The sequence below is a fragment of the Neodiprion fabricii genome, chromosome 1, assembly GCF_021155785.1.
Source record: "Neodiprion fabricii isolate iyNeoFabr1 chromosome 1, iyNeoFabr1.1, whole genome shotgun sequence".
NCBI lineage: Eukaryota > Metazoa > Arthropoda > Insecta > Hymenoptera > Diprionidae > Neodiprion > Neodiprion fabricii.
In genome coordinates, this window is record NC_060239.1 from 4,639,419 (window position 1) to 4,652,948 (window position 13,530).

General features: G+C 48.0%; 1 long non-coding RNA gene across 1 annotated transcript; it reads right to left on the bottom strand.

The window, feature by feature from the left end:
- Nucleotides 1-4,235: 4,235 nt before the first annotated feature.
- On the bottom strand, nucleotides 4,236-6,460 carry LOC124187745. Its single transcript, XR_006872184.1, has 2 exons — nucleotides 5,058-6,460; nucleotides 4,236-4,963 (listed from the first exon to the last, which is right to left on the bottom strand). It is a non-coding gene; the product is annotated as an uncharacterized LOC124187745 (long non-coding RNA).
- Nucleotides 6,461-13,530: the final 7,070 nt, after the last annotated feature.

Below are 13,530 nucleotides of genomic sequence, written 5' to 3' on the forward strand. Positions count from 1 at the left end.
TTGTCCAGGGTGGCCACACACCCTAAAACCCTGCAAGTTCTGGACTTGTCAGGGGATTTTTTTGGTCTCGAAAAAAACCTGAAAATATCAGTTTTCTATCATGGGAATTCAGAAATGATTTTTTGCAGGAACGAGTTTACTTTTTTCCGTCAAGAATACAAATTGACTTGGTCTGACTTTTTTGTAGATTATATTTTTCTTCATCCTCGTCGCCACACCGTACGTAGTCGGGAGTATTCACTAGCAAGGAACCCTGATGAACGCCCGCGTGATGAAATAACGTGGGGTTCAATACGGTTCTCAGCTAACCGATGAGGTATGGTAGCTCGATCGGTCGTTGACGGTGGTGCACCGACAGAGGTATGCCGGGCATGGGAAGCAACCCAAGCACAGGGTACTTCACCGTCTATACGTGGCGCATGCACGCATACAGAAAGGCCGAGGCGCGGTAGGTAGGCGCGCTCTCTCGCGAGAAGATTTTAAGCTCGTAAATCGACGATACCCTCCCACGGCTCGCGAACGATTTCTATAGATGGTAATAATACGTTGGATCTTGGATCTCCTCTCGCGGAGAGTAGTCCAGGGCTCGGAGTATGGATTTAAATGGTGCTGCCCGGCCCGACCCGAACGGCGCTGGCCGATCTGGTGTGGGTGGTGGTACGTCTCGCACACGCGCGCCTGCGTTGGTAGGAGAGAGACGAGGAGAGAAGGAGAGCGAAGTGTAGGTGGCTGTCCGTCGGGGCGAAGGCGAGAGGAGTCGGTGACGCCGCTCTGCGTGCTCTCTGCTCTCTGCTCTCTGCTCTCTGCTCTCTGCTCTCTGGTTCCTTCACAGAGACGCCGGTGCAGCAGCTCCCCACGGGGAGTCCCTTCTCTCTTACACGCTTAGAGAGATGGTCCCGGGTTCTTATCCCTTCAGGTTATCCCCCTTGCGACGCCTCCTAGGAAAGAGAGGTCCGAACCGCGTCCGGTGATCGGTGACCGTCGAACGTAGAGCCGTGCAGCGAGGGTGGCGCCCTACGCGAGAAACTATCTGTTCCATAGTCGTGAAGCGTCGACTGTTCCGTGGAGGGTCCATGCGCCAAGAGCATTGGACTACGAATGCGATGGTGTGTAACATACCTACCTTGTTCCCAATACCACACGTTCTTCTCCCGCGGAGTGATTTCGTCTTTTTTCTTACTTCCCGCAGAATGGTCCTATTCTCGAATGTTTGTCTCTTCTACTTGTTATACCCGGCTCTGTATAGTAATGGTTGTCAGTGTAGGTCTCGTTCTTTTGCAGTCTTGATTCTTTTTTTTTCTCTTTGGACTTTCTAGTGATCGAGGCCTGTGACGTATACGACACAAAGCTATAGTCGAATGTACAGAGATTTGCAGTCACTGTAACCGCGATGTTGGTTATAAAAAGCAAGTGAAAGAGAGAAGGATGGATGCGTGCCCGCGGTAAATAATGTAGTGGAGTAATCTCGAAAGTAGGACGGTGGGAGATTTGATCGTTCCACGACAAATGGAACGCTAGGAGACCCGACGTAAACGACCCGACCGTAAAGGAACAAGCCGGTTTACTCGGCTTGGCCACCCCCCGTGTCTGACCGTAGCAGGTTTGTCGGTATAAGATATGGTAAAAAAATAAACAAATAACGTATCGCGTAAGTAAATATTTTCTATTCCAGGAACAAATAGGCTATCATTCCTGCATGCCGCATGTTCTACAGGCGTAGACTGCAACGACTTGTTTCAAATTTTATATTTTCATTTCCTATCTCTCTCTCTCTGTCTCCCGCTCTCGATTTGCTTGATTTTTGTCTAGGCCTTTTTTCACGTATCATACCCGATTACGCAATCTCGTTCGGTAACGAGATTCTCCGGAAATTATTATTCACGGACAATTCGCCTATTACGTCGTCCTTTTCGTATTATACGTTGTACGAGTGAGCCTTGATCCGTCCGGCGTAGCGGTTTATAACGCATCGATTAATCAAGCGACACGCGTCTCGATTTGAAATATTTTATTTTTCTCCTGTCCCCCCTTACTCGAGTATCGTTATAAATTTCTAATAATTGCGCAACACGATCGTCATCGCAATCGATCCTCGCTGTCCGCGGGAGTTTCAAGTGATGCAACAGAGTCTTCGGTCAGCCTCGATGATCGTTTGCGAGGGTGGCGCAGCAGAATCGGCCAGGTGCTTACGGTGCGCGCAGCGCGTTTATCGAATCGCTGGAGCAGCGGTCGTGTGTAATTGCTGGAGGATCGTTGAGACGATGGGCTATTTGCTCTTCGAGAGTCATGGATATTGCTCGTTGAAAAAGTATCCCACGATGCTTCCTCGCGCCTCTCTCCCCACCTCGTCTACCTACATATTTTGTCGTTACGGACTATACGTTCTCTTTGATTTCACTATATATGCGGTAGCAAGTCACAATCCTCGAGGAAAAGACAGCCAGCTCGTACTGTGCAGTAACAGTGGATACAACGCCACTCGGCGCTGCCTTGCCCTCTCCTCCTCCTCGTCTTCATCTTCCTCCTTCCTCCTTCCTCCTCGGCCTTTCCTTAAGGTGCACACAGACGCCCGCGTCACCCTCGCGTTCGTGTTCGTGTTCGCCGCCGCTGTTAGGTATGCCAGGCATTTAAGCCGACGCTATCCAGCGCCGTGGTGCGACCAGACCTTACCGGCGAGGGTGAGCGAGGACGACTCGAAGAACCAGAGAGTCGAGGGCCGGGTACTCCGCATGTACGTGCGGCACGGCCAACACACGGGCTCGCACATCCCGGTTTGTGTGGGCGCGGACGCGGCTGTCTGTGTCTACAAAAGCGTTTGTGGACTCTCGGTGTCTCGGCCTCGGTCTTGGTCTTGGTCTTGGTCTTGGTCTTCGTTACTGTACCTTCGGAGTGTTTTAATACTCCTCGAACGCTGCGGCACCACCGGCACCAGCACCAGCAGCAGTCTCGGGTACCGAGAAGACGCCATCATCGGGGCCGCTGCACTGCCGCGGCTGCAGCATCAGCTGAACTCACGAACGAGCTGAGAAGGAGCGAAGGAGTTGGAAGATGGGCGGCAAAAGGAAGACATTTGGATCGGGTGATGGTGGTGCTGTAGGAGAACCACCGGCAGCGGCACCAACGGAGGCCAGAGGCTTAACAACAACAGTTTCCTCTCTCGGCGAGAGTTTGCAGGCTGGGCAGGCTCGCTTCCCTCTTGGACGGCGACTCGGTTCTTATCTTTCAACCGAGCATTCGAAGCTCAGGGTCGTTCTGGAGACACTGTGGGAATGTCGCAGTCGTCGCTCCTGCTCCTGCTTCTGCTTCTCCGCTCTTGATGCATCGCACCACCTAGATGCATATTAGATCCGTGATGCTGCTGCACCCTGCACTCTCAGCCATGCAGGTATTATACCGTGTCCGGTGAATGATGCTGAACACGGTTGCGGACGTGAAACGATTCGCGATGGCTGCGGTATCCTTCGTCGTTATTTTTCTTTCATTGCTACGACAATTCCTTATTTATCATAGAATGAAAGATATGTACCGTGTAGACACAGAATTCATCAGGGCCATGAATTATCGCTCTTGACACGATAAGAGTCTCTTGATTAAAAAAGCAACGACAAGTTTCAATACAGCGTAGGGAGATGTGATTTCGGGAAAAAACGATATTCCGGTGACTCTGTGGCTAGACGCTGTAAATTGAGATGGAATATCATCCAGTTTGTTTTATCTTTTGGGGAGGGAATGGATTGATCGTAATTTCGAGAGACAAAATTTTACAGAATAGATGGAAAATATCTGGCGTATAATCTAGCTTAAAATGAACACTCTGGAATCGCTCATTTATTTTCTCTTAATACATCGGCTACCCGTCAGTGGCGCTGACAATGCGACTTTACCAACGCCAAGTTACTTGCTTGTGGTTCTTGGAAATGCGCGGGAAAGATGAAAAAGTTTTCAGTTCAAAAGTCAGTGAAACAGAAACACTGTAGAAACAGATGTTATTATATATTACATAAGTAATTGATGAATTTCACATTACAGTTTACGGATAAATAAGTTCAGAAACAGATCATGAATATTTATAACGTATACCGAACTTTTTCGTAACATTCTCTATCGTAAAGAAAGAATTAAACAATCAATGATTATTGTTATTATATATTACATAAATTATTTCGTACATTATACATTTGTTTTCCTAACCGCAGCTAAAATCGTCGGAAGGCAAAAGAGAAAGAATTATTTCGAAGCTTGCGTAACGTCCAATTGACCGAGTGAATATTTTCTTCCTCCGGTTGCTGGAGGTGTTGCATCCTTGGTTCGTTTATTTTTTTTTCTTTTTTTTTTAGTTTTCGATCATTTACGTTCGTACGCAAGTCTGTTGGAGGTTCGTTATGGGAATTTCCATCGTCGCTTCGATCGAGACTCTCGTTCCAGTTAGCTGGCATTGGTTTCGTGTCGACGACCCTCGCTGCAGGACACTTGATTGAAATTCTTGGTCGCTGTCTTATCGGCATTAAGCATTATAGGTATGTACATCCAAGTACTGCACGTACGTGAAGATAGCAGTGGTTCAAACCAACTACCGCGAAATCCGGGTGGCCACTCGCGGTGTTTGTGTATTATATACGTACCAATGTATGATATTGTAATACCTTCGCGGAAGTGAATTCCGTCCTACGTTTAATCGTCCACTGCTTATATACACGTTGTTGAATCTCCACCCAATTGCGTCCGTATATAGAAAGTACATACGACTGCGTCGTCGTCGTCGTTAGTGTGTACGGTTAGCTCTACAAGCTCCATTTATCGCGATAAAAGCGGAGCGCCGTACCGAGGTGGAACGGAACCGTTCACAGAGTGTACGTCTAGCTCTGTTATACGTGCATGTACACCAACTTATATTCCTCACACACACGTACGAAGACGGTGGTAACTCGATAGTCGTCGTCGTCGCCGCCGTTGCTTTGGTCGCCTAAGAAGAATGCAGAATAAATCAAACACCAACGTTGCTGCAGGTTAAACCGCACGCGGATAACAGTACACCGTAAATGTGAACCAGTAATTACCTGATGGTTCCTCGTCCACTCGAACAGCACCTCGACGATCGAGAAGTCGGCTGGTCATCGAGGTTTCATCGAGGTTTTGAGCGACGACATCCTCGGCAGCAAAGGAACTTGGGGTTCCTTTGCGTTCGGCTCGAACCCGGGACGTTGTTACGCAGGGATCCTTGTTCCTCAGACCACGTCGTCCGTTACCTTTTTCGGACCGATTTGATTAGCAGCTGCTCCAGTGCGGTAGTTCCTTTTGGGACAATGTGATTTCGACCCTTAACTCCTTGGTTCGCTGGAGGGGCTGCTGCGCCTTTGCGGACAATCGTCGTTTGTCGCCGCGCCTATAACCTTATATACCCCGTGTAGAACCGTCTTTGTGTGCCTGTCCGTGTATGCATGCCCAGCTACCCAGCATAAAAGTTTGCCGCACGGCCAGGCGAAGTTCACGAGAATCTGCTGCAGCTCTGGGCATGTGCAGCGAAGGTACACAGGCATAGGTAGGTTTACAGGCATGTGTACTGCCTACACGGACATGTGCATATCGACTTGCTCCCTCTCCCCTCATCGTCGTTCCCCTCTTCTCTTTCTCTGCATAATACCAAATACACGCGGTACGTAGGTACGTACATACGTACGTTCATTGTTTGCGAATCTGTATACCGTATACCTATAATAACGCATGTGTAGCCTCGTACAACATCGTTCCCCTCTGTTGTAAGTACGCGTCAATTCGGTTACTCGAGTTTGCGCGACGGTCGTCGGTCGCACGATGCTGCCGCGTCCTCCTCTTCGCCTCCTTCAAGACTTCCCGGTGTTTCCGGTGGTTCAACCGGAAACGAGGCTAGCGTGGAACGGGAGTTGCCATGGCAACTGGAACGATCCTCTTAACCCCGGCGTGTACGTGGGGCACCGTCTTCCTTCCGCCTGATTCGAAAACGGTCCTCCTCGTTCTCCTGATTTCGGGTCGGGTCGACACGGTTGGTCCACCGGGGTCGTCGGCGTCGGCGTTGTTCCGCGCCACGTTCCCATCTTCTTGCGTCGTGTGGCGTGGCGTGGCGTGGCAACCGACTGCGATGGTAGGTACGGCGCACGGCGCACCACCGTTGTTGTAGGAATGCTGTCGGCAGTCGGCAGTCGGCAGCAGGGTCGCCCACTGTTAACTCGCTCTGCTCCTCTCCCTCTCCCTCGTCCTCGTCCTATCCCGGTTCCCCGACGTCGGCATCGCCGCCACCGCTACCGCCGCCCCTTTGCTCTCCCTATGCAGACTCGGTTCGGCTTTGTTAAGCCCGTGGGACACGCGGTTAAGCCAGGATTAGTCATGACCGTTTGCAGGACCGACTATCAGGTACCCTATCCATATACGCCTCTGCGCTGCATCGTGTTGTACTCGTTTGCCACGAATGTTATTATAATTTTTGTCGATCTTCATTTTCACTGTCTTCATCGTCGCGTCCTCAACCCCCGACGAGATCCTCCCGCCACAAATCCTTCTCCCTTCAAATATCTGCCTCCTCCTCGTCGAGGACCAGACTCCCATCTCCTTTGGGACCTTCATCCTTCTTCGCACACAATACGACGACCACGTGTCGATGCTCGGTGTATCGGACTGTTGAGTAGCCTTTGGTCCCACGTATACACATGGAGGACGCGTGCCTCTATACACTATTCGCCGCGCTGTCATGTCTCATCTCAACGTGCTCAGGCATGTCGAGATGATCCACGGCACCTAGAGAGAAATCATATCGTGACTGGCTCGAAGCAAAGAATGAAAGATAGAAATAGTCGTCGGATATCGTTGTTGCGTTGTGGGTTGATGGTTGGCTGGTTTGTTGGTAGGTATAAGGTATATCAGTTCTATCCACACCTGATGCAACCGCGGGTCCGTGTCTCTCCCTCTCTCTCACACCACAATCATTCGAATAGAATCTAGTACGAGCCTCATCGAGTCGTCCGTCCGACTAATTCGCCGCATTTGCGCAAGCTTTCAGTCTCATAATGTGTACATCTACAGCCTCAAACTTTTGTATACATATAGGTATAGTGTTACTTGCGTAATGAAGAAATGACGATGAAGAAATTACGACGAAGAAAAAAAATTGTCCAGCCAACGCTTTCTTTATTAATATTCCAACTCCGTGATCGCAGTCGAGCCAGTACGGCTGGACCGACTTCTTCTCCATGTACAATTCGTCATTTCTATGTCCACCCAACAATGCGCAGGTATGATATGTGTGCAATGTACAATGTACAGTATGACCTTATACACACGAGGCTTGAGGCATCGGGCAAGGTTTTCTACCCACGATCCTTCAGCTCTGCAGCCGCAATGCGACGATGCCGAAGATTCAACCGAAAACTCATCGACGCTCTGTCTCATCATCGGCGAGAATTTCCCGTTCTCGAGGGATCGAGATGCGCGGGAAGAAGAAGAAGAAGAAGAAGAAGACGAGGAGGAGGAGGAGAGGTAGTCGGGAATGAGACGCGAGACGCAGGATCTCGCTGCTCTCTCTCTTTCTCTCTCTCCAGCTTCTTCTCCCTTCTTCCCTCTCCGTACATCTTCCTATGTTTCTCCGTTTCTCTCCTTCTTTTTGCACCACGGCAGGTCCTGACGTTCTCAGGCCTCCTTTTGCCCCGTGGCCGTTCCCCGTGGTCGGCGGCCCGTCTTTACGTGGCCTGCCGCGATGTCTTACACACCGTGTGGTGTGCCGGTGTGTGGCGGTGTTCCGCGGAGTTCCCAATGCGCCTCTGCGGCCAGAGGTTAGAACCCACCACCTGCCGCTCAACGGCCTTTTTTTTTCTCCGTTTCTTCATGCCGCCCAAACTATCGTATATACACACAATACCGGCTTCTGCGCTGACCGCAGTCGTTTTATGCGCCACGGTCGCGCCAACCGTTTTGACCTAGGATTTACCACTTTTCAACTTCAAGGTCATCCACGATCATCGTCGCATTCGGAATACCGAAGATGTTACAGTCTTCCACATACCCAATGGCTTTGCGGTTAGATCTTGAGTAATTCGCTCTTATCCCAGAATCGCATCTTTTAGTTACACGTTGGAACTGAACGTAGTGGCAACATTTTTAGTCATGGTATTATATTAAGTAGCAGGTCAGGAATTTTACGGTATCATAAGAATTCGATGGAAGTCAACTGCACTTCATCAAAATTGAGTCGAATTTTGAGAGAAATATTTTAAACTTGCAATGGAAGGGAATCTGAGAGTTTTTTTTTCTGACATTGAGCCAAAGATCCTCGAATCAGAAACTATTTTGTAAGTGTAACTGACTGTAAGACTTACTTCCTAGAAAAGTTATCAAATTTTGGAAGTGGCGAGTTAGAGGCAAAATAATTTTCTTCTATCGGAATCAATTGAACTCAAAAACCACAATTTCTTTAAAAGATCTCGTCTAAAAATGAGGGTAAAAAAAGTAAAGTGTGGCATGTATTTCTATTTGCTGAGGGGCTTACAAACTCCATGATATACCTATTCTCGGGTAACATTTTCCATCCTTGAACTTGAGGGGAAGTACAATACATATTCTAAACGGCTTCTATTTCGATTGTGTTGCCTGTTGACTCCGGTAGAGGATCCTTCAGTCAGACGGTTCGGTTTTACGGTACGCGGCTCTTTTAGGAGACGCGAAAAAAGGAGGATCGATCGCCATCCGAATGACTGACGACGAGTTACATCTGTCGAGTGCGGCAGGGTCATCCACGCACAGAGTTTGTTGCCTGAAAGAACGGGATCTTTGTTTAAGTTAGGTTAGTTCGCTCACAGCATCTACCTAGTGACGTAGCTGTAATCGAATGTGGAATATCACATGCCTTGAGAAACTGTACACAGCGTTACCTTTTTTTTTTTCCTTTTTTTCAAACAATTTTCATTCGACGCTTGCAACGTAAGCCTAAGCTCGTAAAAATTTTACGGCGGTTCAAGAAATGGCCATGGCCAGTTGATGGCTAGCGGCGTGTATGATATTATAGAACGAAAGCGATAAGCTTCGTGCGGTCGGGTGTGTTAATTGAATAATTAGCTTGATTGCGAACCGACGTTTTGATGCTTTTCACCAATTTACGTCGTCCGCGTGCCATAGAGATCGAGCGGGAAGTCCGGTGTGCTAGCCTGTAACATGATTATTTTCGACTCAGGGCGAAGTCCTGCCCCGCTGAAAACCTGCGCCGCGAACGATTTAATAACTCCGAATAACCGGTATTAATCGGTTTTATGCTAATTTCTCACCGCTACCATTTAAGAATCTCGTATCGAAGCCGACGTCAAACGTCGTCGTGATTGACGCGGGTGATAATTATCGCGTACAGATTATTATACTGCGAGGGAATAAAAATTGAAGCGATACTTTGTAACTTGGTGTATAATGTATACGTACATACGTATATCCACATACGTCTACCCTGTGACACGTTATATCTGCTGTAGTTTCCCCTCTCCTGGTTTCGTTTTACACGTGTTGCTGGTAAAAATTAGAAGTATGCAGAGATTATTATTACCGGTATTCAAGCGTGTTCGTTTTACCATAACGGTTCTTTTGACCAACAATTCTACATATTAAACTAATTTTATGCGAGGCCCTTTTCCACTCTATTCAAGGCTTTATACGAGATGGGTGTTTGCAATTACAACATCGACAAGTAAGTCATTGGCACGGGGATTTTGGGAGACACGATTTATCGTCGAAATTGATCCTGACCGTAAGACGAACATTATCCTCATAAAGTGACTTGAGTTTGCATGGGCAGGCTGGAACACCCTTTAGCTTGCGCCCAGTTGTGAAGATGGAAACGCGTAGGTGGACACATTGTACTGAAAAACCAACAAGTGTCAACTTTATGTCCACCTTTATGCTGTTTCGACTAGCTTCGGATAAATATATTTTAACGACAGCTGCAGACGCTGGTAAGCGAATGAATTTTTCACGCGACACGTTCGCGACGGAAATAAAGGACAACCAAATACTTGAGTGTTTTGGTTAGACGCACGAGATGTTTCTAGTTTTTCAAGGACCAAGTCCTTCGTGTTTTTGGTCCTCGATAAACGTACGAAGAGTCTTCGGAAATTGAAACAATCTCGTCAGGTCAAGTTGAACCAGTTCTCGGACGTCAAATGCTAGCTGATACGATAAGCTCTCTGGTCGATACTACCGCAGTAGTAAATTTACGACTCAAACTCGCGCATGTAACGCACGCTGCAAACTATCCGAACAATCTTGACGAGTCGTCATAAGATCTGCGCGTCTGCAATGCGTCCGTATTATACGAATAACGTCCTGGATACCCATTCGCGAGAAAATGGGAACGATTTCGGACTATGGTCCCAGCTTCTTCGTACCTACATAGATATACGTATGTATCCGGTAGAAAAGTGATCCTTGTTTTTAGTCACACTGACTTATCGCATTATATCTGCGGGCGAGATAATGGCGCGCAGTATAACGGCGTTTAAAATCGGAACAAGCACACAATACTGTGACCGAGGGTATGTAAACTGGGCATATACACACGTATGGATGTACGTACGTACCTACTTGCAGCTACGATCGGTGTCCGTGTTATATTATACCTACGTACGTATACAGGCAACAAAAGACGGTGTGTACAGAGCGTATTCGTACAGCCATGATTGCAGTCGAGGCAATGGTCCACTTTCTATTCCATCGAATGGTTGGTAGTAGGTACCGAATAATGTTATATGTGCCGGATGGCGGCGGGTCGACGCCGCGTTACATCTTGCACAGAGCTCATAGGCGGGGGCCAAGTCAAGTCAAGCCAAGCCAAGCCAACTCGAAGACCGCTGTCGTCACACTTAGAGACTGTGATCGCGGAGGCAGGACACCCGCGGATGTGTATCGGCGGTTCGTTCGCCCGTGTGCCTGAATGCCTGAATGCCTGAATGCCTGGCTGGCTGGTATAAGGTACTGGTAATAGAAAGGTCCGTTGGAATCCAGTTACCGCGAGAGGCAGCGGGCTCACCGGCCACACTCTGCAGGGTATTTGAATTGGTAGGGGCAAGAGGTCGCGTGCTAATTTGGATATTACGTTGCTCTTTGTCGCTCCTTGCTTTCGACCGGGTTCTCACCGCGCCTGCTGCCGTATGATCCTATCCGTACCTCGTGTACTCGTTGTACGTGGATGTGGTACACACCGAGGAACCAAACTGTGCATCAATCTCTCCATCTCACCGTTTACCAGCCAACTCTATATTACGTATAATGACGTTTCCTCTTCTCGTTCCAGTTCCCAACGTAACATCATTTTCACGGAAACAACGATGACAGTTTGATAATATTAGAACGGGATAGATTCCACACACCGTCTGGTGTACGGACGCACGGTCCTCTTTTCTTTTTATACTTTCTTATCGCGATAGGCTCAAAACTTTCTATACGTCAACTTGCTGGAATTAGAGCTATTTCACCAGTCTTGCGTATCTCTTTTTATTTCTTCAGTCAGGGACTGTCAGAATTGCTATTCGATGATTACCAATCTGTTTGTTGTTTTTCGGAACAGTGACGTTGCGAATGTATCGTATTCTTGATCTATCGGAGTCCGAATCGCATTATATCGACAAACGCAGAACAATTTTTTTTCTCTTCTCTCGTTTCTGCATCTCTCTGCTCGTCTGTATCATCTTTCCTTCTCACTGGCATAAGACGCGATCGTGACTTTGTTCGCCCGTGCGTCTCCGACTCCGCCGTTCATTCGCCTTTAACGGGAGATGGATATACTCCAGGCAGAGGGACACCGCGGATGACTCGCGTTTGAAAAATACGGTAATGCAAATATACGTATACATAGGACAGTACCAAACGGTACTTCTCGTATGACGTTGGAAAGACAAAGGAATAAAAAAAATATAAAAAACATATACACATATATATGCAATGATAAAATAAAAATGAAAGAATAGCATGTACTGTATACATACATTACGTGCGACGACATACGGTACCGGGGCGGCCGAAACATTACTGTATCGCAGAGAAAAAAAACGAACTCAAAGCGTACAAGCTACACGACGAAGATGTATAAGTTCCCGAATTTCGGTCTCAAACATTTTAATCTATAATAATATTGTTGTTGGAGGTTTTTTTTTTTTAACCTCTGGCGAAAAGCGACGATTCTCTGTTGTGCGTGGATGCTTGTCTAATTTCGTACGTGTAACAGGAGGTGAAGTGTTCATTAGCGTAACCTGGACGGTAACTAGCGGAGTGCCCATTGTTGTCGGGCGTAAGCCCGGATCAATACGAGGAGCGATATTCGCTCAAGTAATTTTATTGTTCGTTGTTGGCATCCCTCTCACCACCGCCGCCGCCGCGGCCGTCGCCGCGTGTGTCAAGGGTTAGCCTACGGGGAGGACGCCGTTGACCCTCGGGAAAATATACGGCTACGCCGCGGATGGCGCCCTTATGGCCCGGCGAGATTCGAGCATGGCTGGGCCTCTGAAATGAACGGCAGCAATCTCACCCGCCCTGGTAAATAATAATCCACAATGTACCCGGTGCCCGGAAATTATCGCGACGAAACAGAGGCGAAAATTGCCCGTTTCCGAGTCGCTTCAAGCCCTGCAATACTCAAAGTCGACAAAGTCAACGTCGCAACCGCGGCATCGTCTTATTGTACTAATTATGCCGCACCTACGTGTCTACCAACGTATTTGTGAAATTGGGCCGATCGCCCGGAGCAGGTCACTTCGACCAAAAGTTCACCGTTCAATGCGGCAGCCGTCATTTCCGCGGATTAATTCTCGGTCTGTGTGCGTTACAGGTGAACACGTTTACGCCGCGCGCACACCTTCACTACGTCATTATACTCGGCCGTCCGGGTCGAGACGAGTCCTCGGGCGGTTGACATCGGGGCCGACGATGATCGTTTTGGCCCCGCGTTGTGTGGCGCGTTTTTCTTTTTTCTTTTTTTTTTACAAAATATCGAATATGACACACACATACGAACTGGATTTCTCTTCTTATTTATTTTTCTTCAACAGTCTTCTCACAGTTCAGGGCCGAAATTTGGACAGGAAACTTCCGCCTGCAGTATCCTGTAGTAGGTATTTGAATTTTTTATATTTTTTTTTCGTATTTCCCGCGCTCCCGATCACGTCGCTGCGATTCGCTCGTGGTGTATGACGTCACGTTCGCAGCGCCTCAGACGGTCATTCACGAAAATTGATGGGGTCTAACCTTTCTAGTTAAATTGCTTTATCTTTCAACCCTTTCGCGATGTTGCCCCATTTTATGGGGTCTCAAAAGCACTGATTGAATCGATCGAAGCACGCTTTGCTATCAGGATCGTAAGAAAGTATATGTATGGTGAGATTTACAAGTTAAAATTGATCGGAGTGACCTGCTGCCGCGACACTTTGAAGTTGATTCGGTGCACTTTTGTGCAGACGGTGATTATAAAAAATAATGAGATCACTTGAACGGAATTTGCAACCTCATTATCATTGGTCGTCGATGATCAATCAT